The 25,287-nt window shown below is 46.0% G+C and overlaps 1 long non-coding RNA gene across 1 annotated transcript; it reads right to left on the minus strand.

Moving 5' to 3' along the window:
• Nucleotides 1-6,120: 6,120 nt before the first annotated feature.
• LOC109279396 lies at nt 6,121-25,287 on the minus strand. The gene is made up of 3 exons (XR_002086149.1): nt 25,228-25,287; nt 6,606-6,620; nt 6,121-6,131 (listed from the first exon to the last, which is right to left on the minus strand). It is a non-coding gene; the product is annotated as an uncharacterized LOC109279396 (long non-coding RNA).

Raw genomic sequence — 25,287 nt, forward strand, 5'->3', positions numbered from 1 at the left:
ATATGTTTTCCAGGTGAAAGTGCTGATTTCCTAAAAAATTGAAAAGTCTCCCCCAAATTTGTTAATTGCAATTTAATTTTATTTTATAGAATAATTTTGAAGTGTTCCAGTAAATTTTAAAAATTTCATTCTAAACTTCATCTTACCGAATGGTTTAACTTTCTTGTTGGAAATAGTTTTCCTTTCAGCAGAAACATTTTTCTAAATTAATGTAATATAAGATCATGCAAACTGAACAAAGCACTTCCACTGTTGTTGAAGTGAGAATAGAATTTTGATCAAACTGAAAGTAATTCCTTTTTGTTGGATGGCAAATGTAGTAATGATTTGGGGGTTTGCCCAGATTTTAAAAATATCACAAATAGCCCCCACTTGGAATTTTGACTTTTAAGACTATTTGTTCCCTTAGAACAAATTTCAATTTCAAATTTCAAACAAACAATATTCCTGATCCTGGAAGCAGAAGTGCCATTGACAAAATCTAAATGGTTTGCGGGGAGAACAGCAAGGAAATTTATGCGTTGGGCATCTTGCACAAGGAGCAGGGAGCACACCATTTTGCTCAGTCGCAGCAGGCAGAAGTTGTTTGAGATCCCTGCTGGGAACAAGGGAAGAACTGGATACCTACAGAAACATAATTTAGTTGCTTTGACCTGTGCAACTGCCAGGCTAGGGGAGGACCCGGCCACATTGGCCGTATTCCCTCCCAGCCAGGTCAGGGGCCCCAGGCACCGACCAAACATTGCCCGTTCGATTGCCGCTGGAACCAAAGCCTCTCTTTTTATTCCACTCTCCGATCTGCTGTTCACTGGTACTGGCAATTTTTTGTTTTTATTTTTAATAAATAAATAAATAAAGCGGCCCAACTTTTTAAGGCTGTTCCCTCCCTGTCTGTGTGCAGAGGACTGCAGATCTGTGTGCGATATAATGAAGGCCTAGGGGAGAATATTAGCACTTCTGAAAAGAGCTCAGGGAATTCTAGTTTTTGCTCTGACAACTGAAGGCAGAGGAGAGTTTTTCCTTTCATGTTTGTTTTCAGTACATAAAGTGATTGAAAGCAGTTTCCCAAAGAGGAGGATGGGGAGGGAGCGCTGAAAATTTTTAGCATTTCTAATCTGCTGCCTTGATTTCGCTGCTGCTGCACTCTCACATGGAGCCGGAGTGCGGAGCAAAAGATGGGGACACTCGTCGTGCAGGCACAAGCTGGGGAAGCCCGTGCATTGTGAGAGAGACCGCCATGGGGGTGGGACAGGGGCTGTTTCGGCCAGACCCTGGCACCACCAGCATGCTGAGCCTCCTGTGGGCAGGCACCACGGGGAGGAGTCGGGGTCATCCTACATGGTAACACCACCCCGGTGGCTGCCCAGCTCCCTCCCAGAGCATCTCTGGCCGGCAGCAGGCTGAGCACCCTGGTCCCAGGGGCAGGAAAGGGGAAACACAGACAGGAGAGAAAAAAAGCAAAGAGGAGGATGGGCTGGCAGTTATTTTTCTAAGGGATGCTCTCACGTGAGCTGGGGGGTGAAGGGACCACCTGGATTTGGATCAACTTTGCATCCTTAGAAGAAAAACGCTCAAATTCAGCAGCCCAGATGGAGTGGGTAGAGACTTGCTGTGGCCGCGATGTCACATCAAAGCTAGGCTCCTCGTAATGTGGGCCACTTCTATAATGGCTGCACATCAGATTCACTCCGTATTTTTTTAGTTACTTAAGTGGTAATACTAGAGTGTCATACACCCTGGGATGGAATAAACCTGAGTCGTCCCTGTAGAGAGGAAGGCAAGGCAGGTTTCTGCAGTGCTGCTGCTCAGCTGGTAATGGAAGGGCAACAAAACCAAAAGCAAAACCTTGTAGGCTCTGTAGAGCCTGCCCAGATACCTATTCCTGGAGAAAAAACAGTATAATACCTGTTGCCCCCCAGAGTGTGCTAGCGGGATATTTTCGAGAAATGGGTATCTTTATGATTGACACCATTAGGATGAGGTTGACTGAACCCTGTGCTTTGGCCATAGCCACATGGGCCCTCTCTGTCTGTGCCCGGCAGCTCTGGGTGCGCCATGGGCATTTACTGGAGAGGGACCACAGACCCCACTCCAGGCACTGGCTCACCTGGGGCTTTGCCAAATCCTGATCCAGACATCTCTCCTGGCCCAGGTCATGAAGCACGTTGAGAAGTCCCTCAAACAACTTTTGGACCAAGTTAGGACTGAGCCCAAAGCCCTTCTAGGTAACTATGAATCATGCCTTGAGTTTTAGTTGGGTCTGCATCGGGCTGTCTGCCCTGCCCAGATGCAGTGAGGAGCTCAGTTTCCAGGACTGTCCATCTGACACCTTCCTTGGCACAAAATAGCTGAGAGGGAGTTGCCAAGAGACCAGAGCCCTGTACCTCCCTCTTGCTTTGAGCTCTGAATTGATCCACTTGTTTTGCGTGATACTGATCGGGATCGTTACAGCCCCAGACCTGCTATTGACAATCTCTTCCGCACCCATCAGAGTTTCCCCTACTTGCTGCCTTCTGCTTTACCGGACTCTTGCCGAGAGCCCCTTCGCCTACGTACAATAAGTAGATACTAGTCCACGTTACTTGCTTCCACATGCACAATATCTGTCTTTGGTATACAGTGCATTGGAAATGTGTCATTATGGCTGCGTTTGATGAAAGAGATGACCAAAAAGCTATGTGGAGCTAGATAGGATAGCCACAGTTAATCTCACCTTTCGTGTCAGGTTACTTGTTGAATAACAATTCAGAAGCAAGAGCTTAGCGTACTGAAATGCCTCACTGCTTTTGGTTAGTTCTTAATGAAAAAGGAAGAACGATTGTGTGTGTTGACATATATATGGCACAGAGAGGACTAACAGCAGCCAGTTAATAATCTTTGTCTCCCTCTCTGCTGGCACAGGTTTAAAACAAATGCACACAAAAACCATCCCAGGCACGTGTGCTCACAGATGTCTATGCATGCAGGCATGGTTTAGCATGAAGAATCACTTAAATTAGCAGGATTATAATTACTCTTTTTAATCCTTTCGCTTTGAACAAACAAGCTTTAATCAGCAGATGGGAAGCCCATTTAAAACCTGAAACGTAATCCGAGGTCAGAAGCTAAGGGTCACCACCCTTGACTGTGGGCCGAACAATCAGGTGCGACCAAAAGCTGTAGTGAAAAATCACCCTCTTCTCCTTCCCCCGGGCACCCGAAGGGCACCGTGACCAAGCAGGGACGCAGGGCTCAGTATCTCATGGCAGCCGGGCACTTGCAGAGCCCTCGGGGCTGCCAGGGCAGCCGCGGATGGGGGCACGTCAGTGCCTCGCTCCTCAGGAGCAAGGCAAGCAGCCACAGGGAGGAGGGGTGGAAAAAGAGCAGGAAGCTAATAAAAGCTGTTCCCCTCTCCAGAGATAATTGGGGAGGGGTTAGAATTAATTAGTTTATATGGGTAACAGAGGTTAATAGGGTTCTTGTTTTGGTTTTTTTCTTCCTTTGATGGAGTGTGTCAGTTGTTTAAAGCCAACAAGCTGATGAGATAAAAAGCAAATTAAGTATGTGATCCAGGTGTTGCCAAAAGTTGAGGCAGAAGTGTTAAAAGGAAAAGCTTACAGAGCTGGATAGAAAAGAAAGGAGTATGAAAATAAAGTGTGCATGTAAAAAAAAACAAACAAACCCCCAAAACCCAACCCAATCCTTGCATTATTTGTGACTCAGGTATTTAATTAGTGACAAAAAAATTGCAAGAGTGAACAATGTAGGTATTAAGAAGAGCCCTCGTGCTGCCCTCATGCATATCTTTTTGTTGGCAGACTCCAAAGTACTGCCGTACACCTTTCTGTCATTGAGTTCCTCATCAATAAACAGGAGGAGACTGAGAGTTCAGTGACTTGTTCCATGAACCACAGAGCAGCTTTTTCTGCCCAGGCAGAGTAACCCACTCTCTGATGTCCCAAGACTCCTTAACACACCTTGCAGCTATATGAAAAAGTTTCTGAGTCATACCAGATCTTGAACAGGAGCCTTCCAGAAATGCTGGGCAAATGCTCATAATCAAAGCTCTGGTTTTCCACATGGCACCATGGGGATGTGAAACCTGGCCCAAATTTCCTAATGATGCTGTATTCATATAAAAGTCAGTAACAAAAGTCAAAACATCCATAACAAACCATTCCACCACCTCTGTCTTGCCGAATCCTACATGTGTCCCCAACTCCTAGTGCCACTAAATTTTTAGTAAACATTTCTAAGCTCTGTTCCTCCTTTTCACCCTGCTATATCTATTTTTATATTTACTGAGCACTGTTTTCCACTCCTTCAGTCATCACCTGTTTAAACTGGGACTATAGATGTGAAGGTGACCAACTTTCAAAACCTTCTCTTCACAGACATACCCATGAAGTCTTTGCTTAGGAGCAGCGGTTCACCTTTCACTCCTAATCTTAACGGATCATTTTAGAAGGAAAATGTCCTTATTGGAAAATGTTTAATGGGAAGGGAGTTTCCACACCGCATGGCTTGTCTTTGTAGATGTAACCAGCATCCTTCCTAAGAGTTTGGGCCAGTTGCAAGAGCAGAAGTTGCCCTTACGAAATGTGTGATTCGGTGCCCTACAACCAGCAGGAGAATTGCACCGCAGGTGTTGGAGGGAAGCGCACCCCGCTGGCCAGGCAAGTGTAATGAAGGAAATTACCAGCGAATGGCATGAAGGTGTTTTATCCTGTGTATCATCAAGTTCTGAAGTATTCAGGGATGCCCTGTTGGAGCCTGCAACATCAGGGGGAGAATGGCAGCATGAGGGAGCCAAAGTTACCGAAGGAGATCCATGGGCATACAAAGGCACTGAGAACTGACAACACTGCTGTGGGAAAGCTTGTTAGGAAAATAGTCCTTTTCTAAGCTGCACATACTGCTGGGTGCTTCTAGTTCCAAAATATTTTGTAGACAAACCACCTGGCTGTTTTTGTAGACAAACCACTTTAAACTTCCAGATTATTAAGATGGAGGCTAGCATAATCTGCTACTGCTTTTGCTGCTGCCTGGAGGATAATTTTAAAATATCCCCCCAATAAAGAGCAAATAGAAGAACTCTGTATGCAGCCTCGCTGAAAAGTGAGATTTGGAGCATCAGCCCAGGAGTGGCAGAAATGTTTGTGGGCAGCTCCAGCTCTTTCCTGGGACATTTATTTAGTACGGCTGTATAGTTCATATGTGGGGAAGGAGGAGGAGATGGGATTCTTCTCACAGTCACCGATAACTTGAGAAGAAAGGCCCACCAGCCTGTCAAGTGCATCTGCCTGGTCCCCTGTGTTTCACAGCTCCCCTTGATTGCCAGGTTATTAGCAGAGCAGTACGGTCACCTCTGCTGCAGCCAGTCTGCAACTGTCTTTTGCCCCATGTTCTCAGGAGGGAGCAGACTGTCAGAAATACTCCAGAAGAAAGTAGCCCTGAGTTCGTAATATCCAGACCTGGGATATCCTTTGAAAATGCAGGAGGAGTGTCTTTGCCATCGAGGGTAGAGGAAAAAAGGGAGAGAGGCGATGGGGAACTTGTTGCCTCTTGTCTCTTCCCTTTTGTGGAGAAAGTTCCAACAGCAAATGAGCACCAACCCAGAAAAAAAGAAGGGACCAAATGTGCTAAAAAGCACTGCTTTCCACTTGCAAAAAATTCTGTTTAGTACGTGTTTATGGAACTTGTCTTGGATGCTCTAAAAATAGCTTTGCAGGAGCAAGTCTCCAACTCCCTCCAGGAAACCCTACAGATTCCTAGCATAGAAGAGCAGCTTAATCCTGATTTTCACTACAAAACAAACAATTATTTTTAGCACTTTTAAAAATAGACTTCAGCTGCCCAGTGCCGAGTTGTCAAAGCAAGACATGGAAGATGTGTCACTTCACAGGAGTGTGGCACAAGTTGCCGGATTTGGGATGACCAGAACATCTGACAATAATACAGTGGTTCGAATGTGTCAAGAGGTGTTATGATAAAGATTTCAGGCAAGGCTTGCAGGGAAAGGATAAGACGGAAAAAAGGGGCCTGAGGAACATCCTGACAGTGATGAAGGGTGAGACAGAGGAATGGGACATACTAGGGAGCAGTGTTGAGCCTGTGCAAATGAGGGCAGAACCAGAGCATCGTGCCTTCTCCTGGCTGAGGCACCAGGGTATCTTCAACAGGACAAATGTTGCACGGCCAGTTGGAAAGTTATAAGGAATATAATAGGGTCTGGTTATGTCATGACAGAAGCACAGTTAAAACCTGGTCCTAGTGAAATCAAAAGCCAATCTCTCATGGGCTTGGGTCACCCACAGTTCTGTCATCTGGACTCTGACAGCACTGTCTCCTGTGGTTTGTAGATGGGTCTTGGAGCACAAAGATTTCGTAGGCATTCCTGTTGTTGCCCATTGAAACTCAGTAGATTTCCCAGATTTCCCATCTACTCGCCAGGTTGTGAGCAGAGCTGCGCACGCTAAAGCTTTTGTGGGGAAATGAGGAGTGCTGGCAGCTGGCTTCTGCTAGCGGTACTAAAGCTCAGGTCAGAGTCTGGACTTAGTGCTGAATGCCTGGCAGATACAACACTAGCTTACCTGGAAGGACCCACCAGAAGTTCATAGCCTAACAGCACAGCCTCAGCACTTGCTCCCTCCTCTGGGGGTTTATCTCCTATAATCACCTTGTTTTAACTGTCTCGCACTTTGACTTCTAGTGCAGGCTAGTCATCTGGGCTCCCTCTGTGGTCAGTGGAAAGCACAGGATTTCCAGAGGGTGATATTGCCTTTCTAAGATGTCAAAAAGCCTAATATACATTGCTAAGAACGTGGGGGAAGACAAAGGAAAGCAAGGGTTTCCTAAGCTGGCTTTGCTGATACAGAAAATAGGCCATGTAACTACAGTCCAACTCTTATTTAGGATGATCTGTATCATATATTTGTAGCTAGCTTTTCCAAACATAAGTATCTCCAACAATGCTTTAGACAGCTACGTTACTAATGTATACTTCCCACGCACCATTTTACTGATCTGCTCCAAAGGGTGCAGCTGGAAGATCTCAATTTGGCTGATATGCCTTGAAAGTGATGGGATAATGCTCATCTGTCAAACAAAGCTGGGAGAGAGATGAGATGCTTATCTCCTACAGACAAAACACCTGGCTGTCTGGCTTTGTGAATGCTAATTTTGCAAGCTGAAAAAAAAAACCTCCACCATTTTTCCCAAAAACTAAAATAAAAATATTTATATCACATTTCCATCAGCCTGTATTTCAGTTATGTAGAATGCAACTTAAAATCCATGGAAGAAGTGATGAAGAATTACCTTCTTTTTCAATGGTTCTAAATATGTTTACTTCGTATTCACTTAAATATGTTTACTTAGTATTCACTTGTGGGCTTTTTCCCTTTTTTCTTTTTTTTTTTTTTGGTGTTTTCAAGTATTTGTAGTCACATCATTCAAACTAGGCTGGGTACATAAAATCCCCCTTAATAATCTAAGTTGTCAAAAGTGCATTTTGTAAAATATCAGAAGAGCCTCAAATTAAATAATGATGAAAATATTGAGGTATATTTGCACATGACTCAGCAAGTGTAGTCTTTGTTATTCTTGCCTTCTGTTTTTCATGCAGTCCTTTGCTTCTACTCCCCCAAGAAGATGAATTTTGATATGAAGTCTCTGAAAAGTACAGTCCCTTATAAAAATAGGACTTCCTTGTAAAAATAGGACTGACTTACCAAAACACAACTCTGTCCTAACTAATGTGGATAAACAGAGATTCCTTTCTGGAGGGAAGCAGATTATATGGGGAAGAAGCCCCCCTGCTTTCAGAAACAGGACATTTTCCTTTGCCAGTTAACATGCTATCACTTAACGTGCTAATTTGAATACACAAGAGGTTTTGTAGGCTTTGGCAATGTTCACTTTCATACTTACTGATACTTTCAGCTGTAACGCCTCTAACTTCTCCACCATCGGCTGTCAGTAAGATAGTTCAGTTTAGTGCACACAGTTAATAGAAAAAAAAGGACTTTGTGACAGTTGCTGTTTGTGTTTCTCTCTTTGCTTCGCATTTAATGAGCAAAGACCCAGAAACTTCAGGTACAGAAGTAGCAAGCTGCGGTAGTCAATTAAACAGGAGTGAATAATACCATCTCCGTTGGGCCACAAAGTCACGGACGTTGATATTGCAGGTGGAAACAGAGGTCTATAGCCAGAGCTGACTTGTGCTACATTATAGGTGGTAATATCGGCTGAACAGACTCTGCCTCAGGTTTAAACCAGCATCACACCTAAGGCTGAACATTAAAAATCCCATTGGACTTTCCAGAAGCAAAAGGGTAATTCTTTGCCCTGAAAATAAACTGGACCCCTGAATTCTTGCTGGGTTTGCCTGCCTGCTGACTGCACAGCTGCGGGGCTCGGTCCTTGAGGGTGCTGGGTGCACGCACCTCTCTTGGCAGCGGCGTGGTTGATGAGCACTTGCTGTAACATGGAATTGGAGCCGCGCTCTTCAAACATAGCTCTTCCCTTCCATCTTCCCAAAGTAACTCATAAACAATTACTGCCAAAGTTTTGGAGGCTAGCTAAATATTAGATGTTTGTAAGCTTAATTGCAAGCTGGAGGACGGCGGGCAGGAGGAACGTATGGCGGTACGCTAACAAGCATTGTTGTCAAACCAGTCTGGCTTTGAAAGGGAACATTAAGGTATCATTTACTTGGTGCCCTGGCTTCCTATAGAGCGCTGCTAATGAAAGACCTCTTTGTGTGTGTGGTCACTAACTACAGAGAGCAGTTAAAGACTTTATGGACATAACCATTAAAAAGAGAGCCTGTAGGCCAGAACCGATCCTACAATTAGCTCCTGTCTGTGTGAGTGGAAGCACCTGATCTTGCTGCAGTGCCTTTCAAAACTGGAGACTTTGAAACCTGTGTCTGCTCCAAGGATTGCTTTTTCCCTTGAGGGACTTGCCTGTGTTCCCACACGTGCGCTTATTATATACCAAGCTTGGTGGCAAACACTAAGAGAAAATTGCAACAAGAGGCAAAGACAGGCATCGCATCTTCATGCAAATACCCATCCACTTGCGGCGGGCAGTATTTTGGAGAGTGGCCAGGCAGACTTTGCAGATGTGACTGCCAATCCTAAAGATCCATGGCCATACGACATCAGTTTTTAAACATCTCTGTCCTGTCCTTTTCCCTTCTGTACAAACGGTTTGGTTTGCAACTTTCTTCTTCTTGTTGACTCTCCTTGCTGTGGTAACAGCAGCCCGTAACAGGAGCAGGAGATGTTGAAACTGCCGCGGGCAGCTCATGCCAGTGCATCAGGGCTGTGCCTCTCGGGCACGCTGCATTGCGTGGCTCAGGCGCCTCATTTCGGAGCTGCCTTTCCCTCAGGATGCCAAGCACAGAGCGTGCTGATGCTCTGCAGCTCAAGGTGGCATGTGTAGAAATACTTGGGTTGTGAAACAGGGGGTTGTCAACTCTCGGTTGCACGTGTATCCCGATACACATGAGAAAACGGCTGAACAAACTTTTACAATAAGAAATTATACATGTATTAAATACAAGCGAAATACATGCACAAGCCCATTATAAAATGTGTGTATAATGCACACAAAGGTGACTGAAGAGCAATGAGTGTAAATTTGCAGTTGTTTTAGACTTTTCAGCTATAGACATCTACTTTGATATAAATCTGTTTTCACGCTAAATACATCAGTACCACGTCACACTTTCCTCATGTATCTGAATGTTGCAATTGCTTTAACAGCATTCAGTGGATTTTCAAACCTCTGATATTGCTTAATAAATAGTGAGCTGCATGTCAAAAAAAAGTCAGATTGGTAGGAAAATCAACCTTGCCAAAAGATATCTCCTCTAAAAATCAGAATTAATTTTGAACGTGTTGTCAGCTTACTGAGTTATTTTGCCTTTGACTGCCAGGAGAATTTAATTATCATCAGATTTGTGGAAAAGATCTACCTACGTCTACAAGGCAAATCTCTGTCTAAAGGCACAGCATATAGCTGGGCGTAGTTAAATAGCACATCTGCCATCACAGGTTCCCTTCCTTGCCTTCACCACTGGGTAGGCTGGACTGGCCTCAGCAGCAAAATCCTGGGTGCTTAAATACACTGGGCAAGCTCAATTTCAAAGTTTAAATGTTTGAGGATAAAAATGGGATAAAAACCCACACACACTTTGGCTTCATGGGAGAGGATCTTTTGTTTGCCATAGAGGATGCCTGAGCTTGGCAAAAGCTCAGCAGAATTAAAAGCAAAGACTTTCAAATTTGCATTATATTACAGACCATCTGACTTCATGTTCATTTAAATGGATTTTTAAACATGTACCGTAACCCACCTGTCAGTGAGGTGGTTATTTCACAATTAAAAAAATTAAGCCACTCCAACAAGGTGGTCTTTTGCCTCCAACAACAAATTGGTAGTGGAAATGAGGGAAGAAAGAAGGCATTTATTGCAGTAATTGCCTAATGCAGTTGTTTATTTAGTTCCTGCGGTGCAGCATGAATTAGAGGGCTGGTTACTGACGGTTGTCAGTCAGGAGAGAGGAAGGAAAGACAGCTCTCCCAGCTGGTGGCCTGGCACCTCTGGGAACAGGAGCTTGATCTGTCACAGAGCGCTTCTCTGCGCCTTAGCAAATAGCTCGGCATCTACGCTTTGACGGGCAATCTTCGGGCAGGAGAAGCTCTGAATTAGGCAGCCAAGAAGATGTAGGTCAGAGCTGAGGCAGTGGCAGAGTTTGCCAGAGGGATCATGTATAGCTCAGAAATGGGCTAAGCTGGCACGCACGAGCATTATAATTAATACTCCAGAAAACTCACGGTGTTGGAAATATCCAAGTTATGCAGTAGATGGGATTTTAAACAGCCCCTTGGAATTTGGGAACATATATAATCGGCATCATGAAAAAGAAACAAATCTGTACACCTTTCAAAAATGTACAGCGGTGTAGATCCCACCGTAAGCCACATTATTCTGTATTTCCACAGTCTTCCAGTTATACTCCCTTTGCTAGTTCATGTTCTTCTAAATTTTACCAGTGTATTTTCCCGAGGGCAGGCTTTGGTGTCTCCTTGCTAGGAGTAAGGGAAAGCAGGATGGGGAAATATTCTTGGCAGGTACTGCATTGCGAAGGCTGAATTAAAATGTCCTGAGCATTTTCTTTGTGAGAGAGTCTCCCTGTCAAGCTCGGAGGATACCTGAAGCCCTCCGTGCTCCTTGCCTTCCTGAGAGGCTGCCTGGCTGACAGAACAGTCATGCCTGAAAGAGGGTTAAAAGACAGCAAGCCTGGGTATTTTCATTTTAAAGAAGTAACCAGGGTTTGTATTTTGCAGCTTACCTCCCTTAGTCGGACAGCCGACAGGCTGCTTGACCCTACTGCAGGAAGGATTGCAAAACCTCTGACTTCAAGAAAAAGCACTCTGTACTTTCTAAATACACGCAAACTTGCAGAGACCGCAGCCATCCTGCCACCTCAGTGGCTGCACTAACGTCTTCTCTACAGAAAGGTTAGATCACCTGTAAAGCCCACCTAGTGAAAAATGTCTTATTTCTTGAGAAATAGCACGATGTTGTCCGTGCTAATGCGGTCTCCGTTTCTAAAAGCCAAGCAGCTTTGCAGAGCTCTTTGCCTGGGCACCGTAATTGAATTTGTTGGCATTGGAGAGCAGCGAGTCCCTGTGCCGGGCACCAGATAAACAGAGACTTGCGGGTTATGAGGTGGTGGTTGTATTTCCCCATCCCCTCTGCAGTGTTTTGTCCAACCACGTCTGACTGTTTCAGCTCCTTCTCCTCCACAACCCATTGATCTGTTGGATAGAAGTGGAAAACATTTCCAGAAATGAGCATGTCATCTGCTACTGTTTGCTGAAAGGCTTCCCTCCGTTCTAGAGGGAATTACAGCTTCCATCTGCTCCCTAATATGAAAAACATGTATGGGCCCCCATGCTGCAGAGTCACTATGTTACCAAGCTGCGTAAACTCCTGGAGATTGGTGACTGTTGACATTTGATTCAAGGAAATCAGGCCGCCGCTCTGCAATTACTTCATTAGGCCCACAAATAATCAGACGAAGGGTGGTCTGAGATTTGAAAAGCTGGGCTGTTGGGACTGTGAACGACATCCAATTCTTCACATTCTCTTTTAGCTCTGTTTAGATTGAGTACAGCATGTGTTTGGAGTTAAAAAATGCTGCGTTCCAGTGGGGAAATGTTTTTAATGTGTATTCTAATAGTACGCATGTTATCCACGTGGACAAACTGCCCCACATCCTTCATCTCTTCCGTACGATGCCTGTTGAAAAGCTAAGTGTGCGTCTGTACAGATGTAGGAAGGACATTTAGTGAGCAGGTCCCAGCTGGTTCATCTGTGTGGGGTCAGGCTTGCCTTGGTGGAGTGGAAATGTTCAGCTTTACGTTGCTGTGCAGCGGATGGGGGGACTTTGGTGGGCTTTCGGGCGAGAGCTTGCTCTGGGACTGCAAGCTCTGAGCACCGATGTGACTCAGTTCAGTGCTACAGCGAAGCGCTACAGAAGATAACCGGCAGGGTGGGGTGCAGGCTGTCCGACGACAGGAGCTCTTTTGGCACTGCAAACCCCTTAGCTGTGCACCCAGACACCTCTGGGGCCATACGCAGGAGGAGCTTCCCTATGAGTCCCTGGGCGGTGATCCCCCCCAGGCACTTGGCGTCCGTGACCCAAGTTGCATGAAGAAGCAACCCCTGGAGTGGGAGAGAGATCGAGACAAGAACTTTTGGCCAAGCATTGGCTTGGTGGCTGTAAGAAAGAGATTTGAAGGGAAGAGTGACGAGGGGCTCCTTCATGCCATACGCTTCCTCCGTCCACGCGTCTCTGTCCCTGTCCCTCACAAGTGCCCCTCTCTGCCTCTGCCAGGTTATTCGTGGCATAAAGTGGTTTTCTGGCATCTGGGGCTTTAAGACAGGAGCTCCACGGCAAATAAAGGAATTAGTATAATGAGGAAAAGCCACTGTTTGGCCTAATAACTGTACAATTAGTAATGCTAAGAAGCGGATGAGGGCAGGCTTCTTGTTTGGCTGTAATCTTTTGGCATATCGTGTTTTAATTACAGACCATGCTACCATCTGGAATATTAATCATCTCTTACTGTCATTCTTCTTGATTATTTTGTCCAGAGAGAATGAAGTCCACCTTTCTTTGTAGTTGTTTTTTGTGGGTTTTTTTTTAACTGGCTACATTATTTTGAAATACACTGTACTCGTTAGGAGAGATTGTGCTTAAGTCAAACCCCAGTAACTAGAACTAAATGATTTGCTCTTATTTTCATACATGAAAATTGTGCTTAAGTCAAACCCCAGTAACTAGAACTAAATGATTTGCTCTTAATTCCATACATGAAAAGAAATGTTGGGGGTTTTAAAATTAAATTCAAAACTCATTCCTGTTCTTTAGCTTTGCTTCACATTCCTTGCAGTTACTCATTTCATTACTCACAGACACAGCCAACCCGAAATAGATAATTTTTAGAAAATATGTCAATGAAGTGATTTCACTAGCAATCTGAGAAGGAAGAAAGATCATAATTTTTGTTTTTGTTAATTAAGCACTTGCTAAGAACTCAGTACCATGAGGGGGGATTGTGTAACTGGAGAGCAATTAGAAAGAGAAATGAAATCGCTTGAAATAAGATGAGACATTGCAAGTGAAATCTTGTCTCTGAAACCAAACTGAGTTTGACTGTGGGTTCTCTATATAGATATTCATTTTTCTTTAACATTTAGTTGAAATTAATCATACTGCAGTACACTCTTGAGAACACTGATACCAGAGTCTAGAATCAAACTATATATATCTAGATATTAAATGTGGTTTTGCTTTTACAGAACAAAAATCAGGACATCTCTGTGCGAAAATTTTTTTCCCGTGCTGACTTGAGCAAATCCCTTTAAATCTCCTTGCCTTAATTTCCCTGAAAGATCAGCGAATAATGCCTGCTATTGGGAAGAGCAGAGACATTACCATTTGTTTTGAGATCTTTAACTGATTTTTTTCTCTAGGCAAAAAATAATCCTTTTGTGTTCACATTATTCTGTAACTGGTTGGTGCTCACACAGATGGCAAAGTCTGCTACTTTGGACTGGCTCTGCAACTTGCTTTGCTGGCTTATTGCATCTAGTATCTTCTTTTCTTTTCTTTTCTTTTCTTTTCTTTTCTTTTTTTACTTATTATTAAGAAGGCTCCTTTCTCAAACACCAGTCAAGGAATTTGGAGGTGACACTATCTTGGGAAGAACTGGAAAAGCCAGTGAGAACCATGAACAGTACTGAACAGGGAGGCAGGCAGGCCTTGCCAGGTTGGAAAAATGAGCAGAAAATAACAAAGTGAGATTTGACTTGTTAAAACACAAGTTTAAGCTCTAGGGAAAAACATGAAACATGGTTTTGATGTTTTGAAGTGGAACACAGTTGCGCTAAAGGAGCATGTGGGAAGGTGGGCAGCGCTTCACTGACTGGCTTCAAAGAAGGTTTAAAACATAAGGCGTTATGGAGAGAGTTCAGGTCCCAGGGAAGGAGACAGTAATTCCTGTCACTGTGAGACTTGATCTGTAACTGGAATTTTGGGGTTGGTTCGGTTGCCAGAAAAATAGAGGTAATTTGGCTAGAGTTCAGTAAAGGGCAGCAAAGACGGAGCTGGAATGGTGCTAGGCTGTCGGTTGTGCTTTGCAAGAATTAAACCTGGCTTGCTTGGCAGTGCCACAGCTGAGGAGGAGATGCAATAGTCTGCGCCTGCAGAACATGTAAAGACCAAGGCAAGAGAAGAATTATTCACAGTAGTAACCAGCAACTCTTCAAAGGGAAAAACGTCCTGATTTTTCCTGTGCTGTGCAATAATTTCCAAAAGGAATGGTAAAGGTAGGATTGTTGGAGCAGTTTGCATCAAACTGAAGGAAATCAGTGTGCGTAGAGTCTCTTAGGCCAGTACCATCTCTGGTTTACTCCACTGAAAATACTAGAGCGGCTCCAGGCTCAATGGGCAAAACCCTGCGCGAGCATACATGCGTGAGTCACAGCTTGACCCATTTTCCCCTCTATTTATGGCAAAACAGCCTGCCACAACTGCTGTAGCCTGCATGCTATTTATGGCCGTATTTTGGATAGCAGTGGCATCCGTGTATACATGACTGTGTTTCCATGTGAAATTTGGGCGGTGGGTAGGAGCCAGCTGCCTTCGCTCCAGCGGACAGGCAGAGCTGCGGTTGCAGCGGCAGCGGTGAGACCTGCCTGCTCTTGCCCGCCACGTGCACGGCCCACGTTTGGCGCATGTTTGGCTGCAGCGAGGCCACATGCCCTGGCAGTCTCCCCGCGTGCCCCATGCTTGGGGGGGAAGAGGTGGTGGGGTAGGCTGCATGGGAGGCAGTGAGGTGCCCCCTCCTCCCTAACCCGTGTCCTGGATGCCAGAGGCCAGTCCAGGAGGTCACTCCCCATGGTCCCCTTTTGGGTTTTGCTTTGCGGCGTGGAGCCATGCCAGGCACAGCAGGTGCCTCCAGGTGAAACGAAACCCAAAGATGTGTCCCAGGAGGATGCCCAGTGCATTTCTGCTAGCAGGCACTCAGTGCCTGGCAGTCTCCCCATGTGCCCCGTGCTTGGGGGGGAAGAGGTGGTGGGGTGGGCTGCATGGGAGGCAGTGAGGTGCCCCCTCCTCCCTAACCCGTGTCCTGGATGCCAGAGGCCAGTCCAGGAGGTCACTCCCCATGGTCCCCCCCTGGCAGTCTCCCCGCGTGCCCCATGCTTGGGGGGGAAGAGGTGGTGGGGTAGGCTGCATGGGAGGCAGTGAGGTGCCCCCCTCCTCCCTGACCCGTGTCCTGGATGCCAGAGGTCAGTCCAGGAGGTCACTCCCCATGGTCCCCTTTTGGGTTTTGCTTTGCGGCGTGGAGCCATGCCAGGCACAGCAGGTGCCTCCAGGTGAAACGAAACCCAAAGATGTGTCCCAGGAGGATGCCCAGTGCATTTCTGCTAGCAGGCACTCAGTCCACGGGGCAGGCGAGAACTTGGGGGGGGAGGCAAAAAAACCCCGAACTGCAGGTCCTGTGGACATGAGGTCCTCAGCAATGTTTCGCTCTGCAGACCAGCTCCCGTTGCCCTGCACCACTTGCTAACATAGAGCCCAAGAGGAAGCTCTCCGAGGGCCCACATGCCCTACACGGGTGATAACCATGGCCTTATCTAGAAGTGATGTGGTAGCGAACGCCTGTTCAGTGCCCAGCCTCTGGGCTATGGCTGCAAGTCATACTGCAACAGGGTTTCTGCTGAAGTAGGTATGTGTTTCGTGAGAGTTAATGGCATTTCAAGAGCTCTACAAGGCAGCCAGAGCAAGTCATAAGGATGGCCAGTCACTGCTGACTTTGCATTTGAACTGGTGATTTAGAGGAAAAGCTTGATAGCACGTTAGGATTAGCCAAGGCATCCAGCCAGCCTTGCCTCCTTTCACTCCAGGCAGGCAAACCAGATAATGTGACACCAGAACAACAGGAAGACTATAAATACTCAAGACCTTTTTTGCTACTTGTTTGTGTATCTGTCAAGTTATCACAATGCAAACATGGACAGCACTGATGGGCAAAGAGGTAACGGAGGGAAGACAGAAAACCAGACATACAAATTATTTCAGATAACACGGGAGCAACTTCTGCACTAGAAAGAACGTTGTCTGGAGCCTTAGGCTTTCATTTCAGCATGCTTGATGTATATAACTCGTAATAACATATGTGGGATAACAGCAGTGATTTCTGGGGCCAGGAATAAATTTGGGATTAAAATAAGATAAGTATCCTCGGTTGAGGCAGTTGAGAAGTCTGCCTCTTTCTCTTTACAGCACAGAGACGTCAATCCCCATCCTGTGACCTTTGCAGCAACCCATCCGTAACTCCTTGGAAAGGGGTGCTGTCTCTGACGGGAGGGAGGAGCCCGCCTTTCCCTCTGTTAGGAGTAGACCCCATGGTTGTTCTGTGTCTCCCTTTGGAGCAGGGCTTGGGTTTGGTGGGGTTTGTTTGGGTTTTTTTTTACTTTCTGGAAGCTGAGCTGGCACTTCTTTTGGATTATGTTTATAGTACCCTAGCGTGCTATAGCTGATGAAATATAAATGACAGAGTCGATTCTGAGGGCTGTAAAATAAGTCTGGTGCTGGAAGTGCAAAGGCGAGTGTGATTTTGCTTGGTGAAGTATTTGTTGCTTTTCCAAAGGGGTCATTATTTCAATTTTCATGTGAGTTTTCATCACTTAATGGAATGTATTATTTTGCACATTTGCACGGCTTTTGAGGCAAGTGCTGGAACATAATACTGAAATAGTGCTCCTGCTTAATCCTTCCCATGAACAGCACTGCCAACTTTGTTCACTCAGACTGCAGAGGCAGGCAAGGCAAAGGTCAGACACCACCAAAAAAATGGGGAAATCCAAGATTTACACAAACGCAGGGCCTCACAGCTTCAGAAATTGCTAGTTTCTTTCCTGGGCCACACACTGCTCCGTGTCTGGGTCTCCTGGAGCTTGGAGGCTCACTTTTGTTTGGACTTAGATCATCCAGGGCTGGTTTCCTTGGCACATCTGGATGCAGGTCTCCTGCTTGTGGCTGACCGATGACTGAAGAGGGGGTGGGTCGTCCTCCCATACCATAGAGATCCCGCCACGCTCAGAGGTTCGCAAGCGTTACAGAAAATCATATTTTCTTCAAGGCAAACTGTCATCGAAAGGGCAATGTTTCTCCTCACATCCAGTTCCAGCAGCTCAGCTTGGACTTAAATTTAAGGGGTGGATCATACTTGAAGGATTTACCGGTTTATGCCAAACCCAGCATGGGTTAATTCCCTTTGCTGCTGACTGGAAAGCCCAAGTCAATCTTTTCCTGAGACACATGCTATATTTAGTCAGGAAATGATAAATAATGCTATTTGAAGTACATTCTGCTTCTTCCCCTTTCCTCCCCCAACCCTTCTTCCTCCAAAATAGACTATGAAGTATAAATAATTTGTACATTTAACCTGAATATTCCTTGCCTACTTAGGTGTGCTTGCTTTCTGTCCCTACACAAAAAGTCACTAAGTGGGTTGAAAGTTGTTATTTTATTGATGTACGGTATAAATAAGTCACACTACATGAGATGATTTGCGGTTAACATGTGCATGTGTGATTCTCTGTCCTCTGCATTCTTATCCGACGTGCCTTTATCACTTGAACTATTCACCTTAAGAAGTGAATTCACTGTTTGATATTTGAAGGGAAATGTTTCCACCACTGGCAGAAAAAAACACTAGCTGCTATTGTGTGCCTGCAGTTTCTTGCTCTGGCTTTGTACTTGTTGAAATGTCTGCATTTTTTTGGTCCAAAATATATAGATTGCTGCCTTTCTGGTAAAGCAGGATTGTTTACTTAATTAAACATTAGGTAATGATGACATAAGAGATTTTTAATTTGTTTCTCATCCATGGAAATTTTTGAGCAAAGCAAAACGTCTTCATTAGTAAGGATTTTTTTCTGTGGAAACAAAACTCCTTCCCTTTAGTGTGCCTCCAAAGTGACGGTATTGATTTGGAAACCACAAGAAAATCTTTATTCCTTTCAAAAACCATCTTTTGCTGAAGGAAGTTTTCAACAGGCTCCCACAGGTGCAAACATCTTGCTCACCATCACTTGAGAAATCCGGATAAAACATTGGATTTATGATCTATGAAAATCTTTTAGGCCAGGTGTTTTTGATGGAAATCACAGGAGACAGATCGTACAAGTTATTCAATAACATTGGGCTGCAGGATGTTTGCATCGGACCAGCGTAAGGAGGTTGTAAATCAAAGGAGAGCTGGGCTCTGTGTCAGCAGCAAGTTAGCTGCTGAGGCCATGTTCGCTGGGAGCCCTCACGCAAGGACCAGAGCTCGTGCAGGTAGCAGGGGAGCTGTTTGGTAAGTGGTGTTTGGCACGCAGAGTCAAGGTTAGTCTCAGAAGAGGGAAAAACCAGACAAATCGTCAGCTTTCAGCTTCAATTTTTCTACAAAAGTCGCCTTGCAAGTTTATTTCTTTATTGTGAGGAAAAGACCCCCAAAAAAGGTTAAAAGTTTCTGTACATACAGAAAGGCGCTGCCTGGCTACTTGTTCTGGGTATTGAATGTATCTGTTTGAATTCATCTTTTGGGGAGCGAAATGGATTTGGGAGGAGGAGGAGGAACGGTGCTAGTGGTGTGGGAACAGACACTTCCGTACCTGGAGCCTAAATTGAGGACTTGGGGTTATGAGAGCATTCCCAACAGGGATCTCTACCAGGAAACAAGGAGAAAGAGGAAAAGACTCCAGCTAATTTCCAAGGCTGGGATTCATCTTGTCTAAGAGCAGCTCCCTAAAAGTGACTTATCTGGTCTAGGGTGCTCTGGGCAGAGTCAAGGCAGAGTGGGCATGAGTGGGCAAGGCAGGTGGGTATTCACTTCACCGTGATGGAGGCGTCCAAGGTAAGCCACGTGAGTTGCCCTCCGAAGGTGCCTATCTCTCTGAGTTGACTCAGCGGAGTCTGGACGACTGGATTAGGGTAGGCACTTCACTTTTGGACAACTGGTGTTAGATGAGCTGACTTTCACCCTATAGGGCAGGTTTTCAACAGGGTTTAGTCCCATGGAGGCATATCTACCTTCTGGAAGTTTTCAGAAGTGCTGTAATGTGTCACCTAAGCATCACTGAAATCATGGGTAGCTGAAAATCTGTCCTTCCTTTGAGAGGAATTTACCTATATGTATGTATAAATATTTGTATCCTGTAAAGCATCCGTCAGGACCCTTCAGCATGCACCTCCAGTCCATTTGAAAATCTGCCTCTGATACAGTTTTGCGAGCATCAAATTATGTATGAGACGTCACCTTCTGCAGCAGCTTTTATCCCGCGTGATCCACTGCCTAAAACTGCCGTGTCTGAAAGGCCATCAAGGCAGGAGTAGCAGTGCAGGTGTTTGACATCGGTACCGGGGCTCATTGGAAACACCATGTTTTAGTTCAGGAACTTCAGCATAGTTTTTCCAATTAAAATGAGAAGGGTATGTTCTTCTAAGGCAGCTTGATTTGAAGAAAAAGACCAGTAGACGTTTTGTGAGACATATCATCAAGATCTTTAATGACTACTACTGGTTGGGACATCAGCATTTACAGCACAGCAGTTCATCCCTCCACTGAAGAAAGACCGAATCCAGAATCATTAATTTAAATTCAGTGTCCCTATCACAACCAGTAACTTAAATTAGGTATCTGAGCACGTAGCGGCAAGCACAGAAATATATTCTCTTCCGTAGCCAAGTCTGAGAAGGAGCTGAACACTCACAACTCCTATTGTAGAAAATGGAAGCTAAGAGGATTAACGACACATAACATATGCTTGATATTTAGGGCAATTTCCAAAGTCAGCAGGGCTATTGTGGACTGATGGCCATCAGTCGTGTACGTATGCATGTCTGTCTGTCTAGCAGAATCTGCTGCACAGGTAATGAGTGATACTGCATGCGAACACATGCGCATGTGAGTACAGTATCTGTAAATTCCTAATTCAGTTAAAAAATGATTTCTGTAGGGGCAGCTGTGACCAGCATGTCTAGCAACACCTGATCACAACGCCCTCTGCCTGCAAGCAGAAAAACCACCATTTTCACTCGCTTCAAATTTCAAATTCAACTTTGACTTGGATTTTCATGTGCTATTAAAGGAAAAAAAAATCTCTTCTGCCTCTGCAGTTTCCTCCCCTTATCCTCTCTTACTTCCAGTAGCCAGAACAGCACCTTTGTACTGCAGTCAGGTAGTGATGGTTTGCGGGAGGGTTTCAGCTTTGCATTGCAGATTACACAGCTGCATAATCTCCTGGCTAAGCAGCCCGGTGATATGCAGTCAGCTGGAGGAGAGCTGGGAGTTTGGTATTTCTTGCCTGTTTTCCAAATCTCTTTCATGACTCTGAAGAGACATGAAGAAGGGTGTTAAAATAAAAAGGAAGCAGTTTATTCTTTTTTTTCCCTGATGCTGCTGTGAATATTACCTGAGCGGCAGCTAGCACGTTTCTGCAGGAGTGTGTTGATGGAGCGAGTAAGTAGTGGTAGCTTTGAATAAATCATTTATGTGTGCACTGCAGACTGTGCTTCAGGGATTGGCACTAACAGTGGCGCACTTTCAGACAAACAGAGGAAAAGGCTTTCACCCAACTTTTTACCGAAACCTCAGAGGAATAAAACAGGTCAGCGGTGAATATTAAATTAACATTTGGCCATCTTCCAAAGTGATCTGGCCTAGTTAGGAAACATCAAGAAGGAAGAAAGCTTTGCTTCTTCACATCCTGATTTCTCCAGGGAGGGGAGAGAAGGAGATCTGTGCGTGGCGTTACAAAGGCAACCTGATTTTGTAAGTCAATAGTTCTTTCATACGTGCACAGAGACAGCCCCATGCAAATCTGCATTAACACCTGCATGCGCTTTTCTTGCAATGCTGCAGCAATATTTAAATCACATGCACTGTTTTAATGCTAACTTGTATATTCTGATGAATATGGCTAGATCAACAGGGTATTTATTCAGTTTCGCAAGACCATCAGTACAGCCTTATCAGATGGGGCATAATGTGACTTTCCTGCCCTTGCCTCCCTGGTGCATGTGGTAGGATTGGTACCTCACTGGAGAGTGTACATCTCCTTATCTCAGCCGTGTGAAAGCCTAGCAAGGCTGACTCCAGTGGAGACAACTTAGCAGCCACAGAGATACTGCATGGAAATACCGCCCTCCGTTTTCTGCATTTTGGATGTTTGTCCAAAACACATAATTTGTTTCCAGAAATTATACTTTTTTAGTATAAGCCTGGGTATTTAAGGGTAAAGTGGGGTTAAACCATCAGTACCTGTTGGCCATCCCATGAAGAAAATGAAGAGCTATATTATCTGTTCATAGGGAAAGAGCTACAAGAAGAGAGAGCGGGAGATGGGTGAGCCCTTTGCTAAATTTGCCCTTTGCCAAATATGCAGTCGATCATCCCATTCAGAGGTGCATGTAGTGAGAGATATGAATAAGCCATCGGAGCCACTGGAGAGCCTTGTGCCTCCCCAACACCTCCCGGGGCGTGCCAGGACAGCTTCCCACTGGTCCTCCCGCCGGACCGGGTTCAGTACGCCTGAAGAGGGCTAATGTTCATTAGCCCAATTAGATCTCCTGCAGGGAGCAGGGCTACTGAAATGAAGTGCTAATGGATCCGCACAGCCACCTTTCCCCACCGCTTAGGTGTTTCCTTTGCAGGGCTCAGGCTTGTTTTAGGGGGAAGCAAGTCCCCGGTGAGGAAAGGCGAGGCAGGTCGCGGTGGAGTGGAAAAGCAGGCTGTTGTGAACCCCTCCTTGGCACACACTGCCCACGGTCGCCTCTTCAGCCTCTCGCCCCGCGTGCTTGTTGTGCTTCAAACGCTCTGTCAGATGGCTGTGGTTAATGCCGCGGGTATTCATTGGGACGGGATGAAAAGCTCACGTGCAAAATAGGGAAAACACTTCAAGGATGCAGCTTCCTCCTGCTTCTGTGGTCAAAAATGTGATTAAAAGGTTTTAATAGAGTTGGTCAGAAAATGTTGTGATGAGTGGGTTTGGGTTTTTTTTGTCTTCCTGCGAAAGTTTTCAACACAAATGTAGAAGCCACAAAGCAAACATTTTCTGACACACATCTCCAGCTAAAATTCAGAAATGCCGCTGCGGGGCTATATGGGAAGTGTATTACTGCACATCCGCGGGGCAGACCTTCTGGCCAAGGTACTTGCTGAGGGTACTTGCGTTCCCCCCCCCTCATTAGCAAGATCCCCACTCCTCACGGCAGAGGTCCCGGGGGGCAGCGTGGGAGGTGCAGCTTGGCCGGGGAGCCCGGCTCCCGGGGAGGGAGGTGGCACGGGGCGGCCACCCTCACGTCCTGCTATAGGCCACCACTGCATTTCCACGTTAGTGCTCTCCAGGTATTGAATCTTTCCAGTCTGGGGAAACTTTCTGGTGGGAGAAAAAAGTTTTACCCAACCAGTCTTATGGAGTAGAACACATTATTTTCTCTGGGATGGCAATTATGGCAGATTTTTAACATTTTAATTAACCCTCAGTGATGTCACAAGCTCAAAGCTGGCTTCACCGTGTGAAAGTTTCCCCGAGGAGGGCACAGAAGTGCCAAAGCGCTCGGCTCTTCCTCTGGAGCCCAGCCGGGGCTCCCACTTCTCACCCCCTGACTCCCACTGGGAACTGGGTGGGCACCGACGGCCACGGCAGACAAACCCAGGCATCTCCAAGGCTTTAGGGCTGTTTGCGACCTCGACCAGGTTTAGGTGGCGGGCTTCCTCCACGAGGTTGAAGGGTGAGCTGCTGAGCCACCAAACCCTCAGTTATTTTCCACATCTGGTTTGATTCTCCGCAGATAAACAGCAGCCTTGCCATTAACAACAAAAACTTAATTCACTGAGGTTTGTTCAAGCACTGAGAGCAAATATTTTTCCTGTGCAGCTTGGGGTCATTTTAAGGGAAAAACAGGGCTGGAGGTATATCGCCCATTTAAAAATTATTATTACTTCCTAGAGAAAATAAAACGTAAAGCACCTCTTCCTTCCATTTGTGAGGTTATTTTTATGGAAAAATTGCTGGCTTGGGAAGGAAACATTGCTTTGTGCCTGACTTGGGATCATAGCAGGGGATTTGAATAAATGTATGGATTAATTTACCTTTTTTCAATTTTTTTTAAATGAAAAGGCTCATTCGTAAGTCATACCTCAATAAAACCCTGTGGAAACGTTTGGTCTGCTTTTCTGTCGTCTGCTCCGGCGAGTACCGCAATTACAAGTATTTTAGGAAATGTCCGTGGCTGTATAAGCCGCTGATTCCCCTCAATGCTGCCTGGGAGGCTGAAGCCCCTATGTAGGTCACATTCTCCAAGGCTGCTGCCTCCCTTACAGCCAGACCTGCTGTTGACTTGGGCTGTCTTAATGCATCAAAGAGCCTCTGCTATGCTTCAGCTCCCCTTCTGAACTCGAGCTGCACTGCTCAGCTCTTCTTGTAATCGCTGAGGTGGGTAACCTGACCAGGGGAACTCGAGCATTAACCACAGCCTTTCTGGTTCCCCAGGCAGAGAAGAAAATTTTCTCATTTAACCATCACCGTTGTTATTTTTAAATCTTTGAAATATCTCCCTAAATCTCTTTTCCTGCCTTTTCTCTTTTTTTGGTTTCCATGTGCCATATCCCAGTTGTTATTATCAACGATCATATGCAGTGAATCAGAAGAGGCAGTTAGGACTTTTTTTTTTTTATTAAAAAATACTTTTAAGAGAACAAATGGAGACCCATGGAAAATGAAAATAGGAATGCTGCCGGAGAACGCTTCTCTCTGCCGCACAGTGATAATAACATCGGAGGTGCTACTACGTGACGGAGCGGCCTATTGAACAGCCAGTGGATTTGGGCTAGGGACTGCTCCTTAGCTGAAAATTACTTTTTCCTCCTTGCTGTTCTGCACAGCATCACCTCCAGACCCAGGGATCGGAAACTAAGAGGCTGGAAGTACGCAGCTGACAATTCTCAGGACGCCTAAGGAAGTATTGCAGAGAGGCACCGGTCGTGTGTCCCTCTTTGCTGCAGTTTCTGTGTCTGGCATTGCAATGCCAAGCCTTGCGAGCAGCGTGACCTGGGGTCAGCTTCTGCCGGCCTTGACCCGGCCAGGAGAGCAGCACGAGTCTGCTGTAATTGGGATCTGCCCGATGCGCAGCCCGTGGCAGCCGCTGGGCTTGGGCAGAAGGAGATGCTGCCTGCGTGCCGGCGAGAAATGCCTGGTTCTAATCACATCTGTGGGGTTTTTCCTTTTTCTTCCTAGTAAATGTTACCGGTCGTGATTTTCCTCCTTCGCCGGCCGGGTTAATTCTTAAACACTCCCACCTCTCCCAACCATGGCAGGAACGTTTCCCGATGTCTTTGCTGCTAAGCCAGAGCAGAAGCCGAGTAAGAAACCCGAGGCTTCCCCGGGGCAGGAAAGCGTTAACCCCCTCACACGATGGCCAGCCGGGGCGGGGGGGGGAGAGGGATTACTGCTCCCCGCTCCCATTTGCTGTCCCTGGGGAGATTAGGAGGACCGAGTCCCAGGGCTGGACCGTCTGTGAGCCTGGAAGGGGAGCGGGGAGGCGGCGCAGAGGCTGGGCCTGCCGTCCTGCCGGCGGGGTGCTCCCCCCCCCCCCCCCCCCCCCCAGACCAGCTCCCAAATCGGAAACGTCCAGCCACTGCTCCCACACCAAAGGGGCTAGCACTGAAA

Source organism: Aptenodytes forsteri, unplaced genomic scaffold (genome assembly GCF_000699145.1).
Source record: "Aptenodytes forsteri isolate BGI_AS27 unplaced genomic scaffold, ASM69914v1 Scaffold273, whole genome shotgun sequence".
Lineage (NCBI taxonomy): Eukaryota > Metazoa > Chordata > Aves > Sphenisciformes > Spheniscidae > Aptenodytes > Aptenodytes forsteri.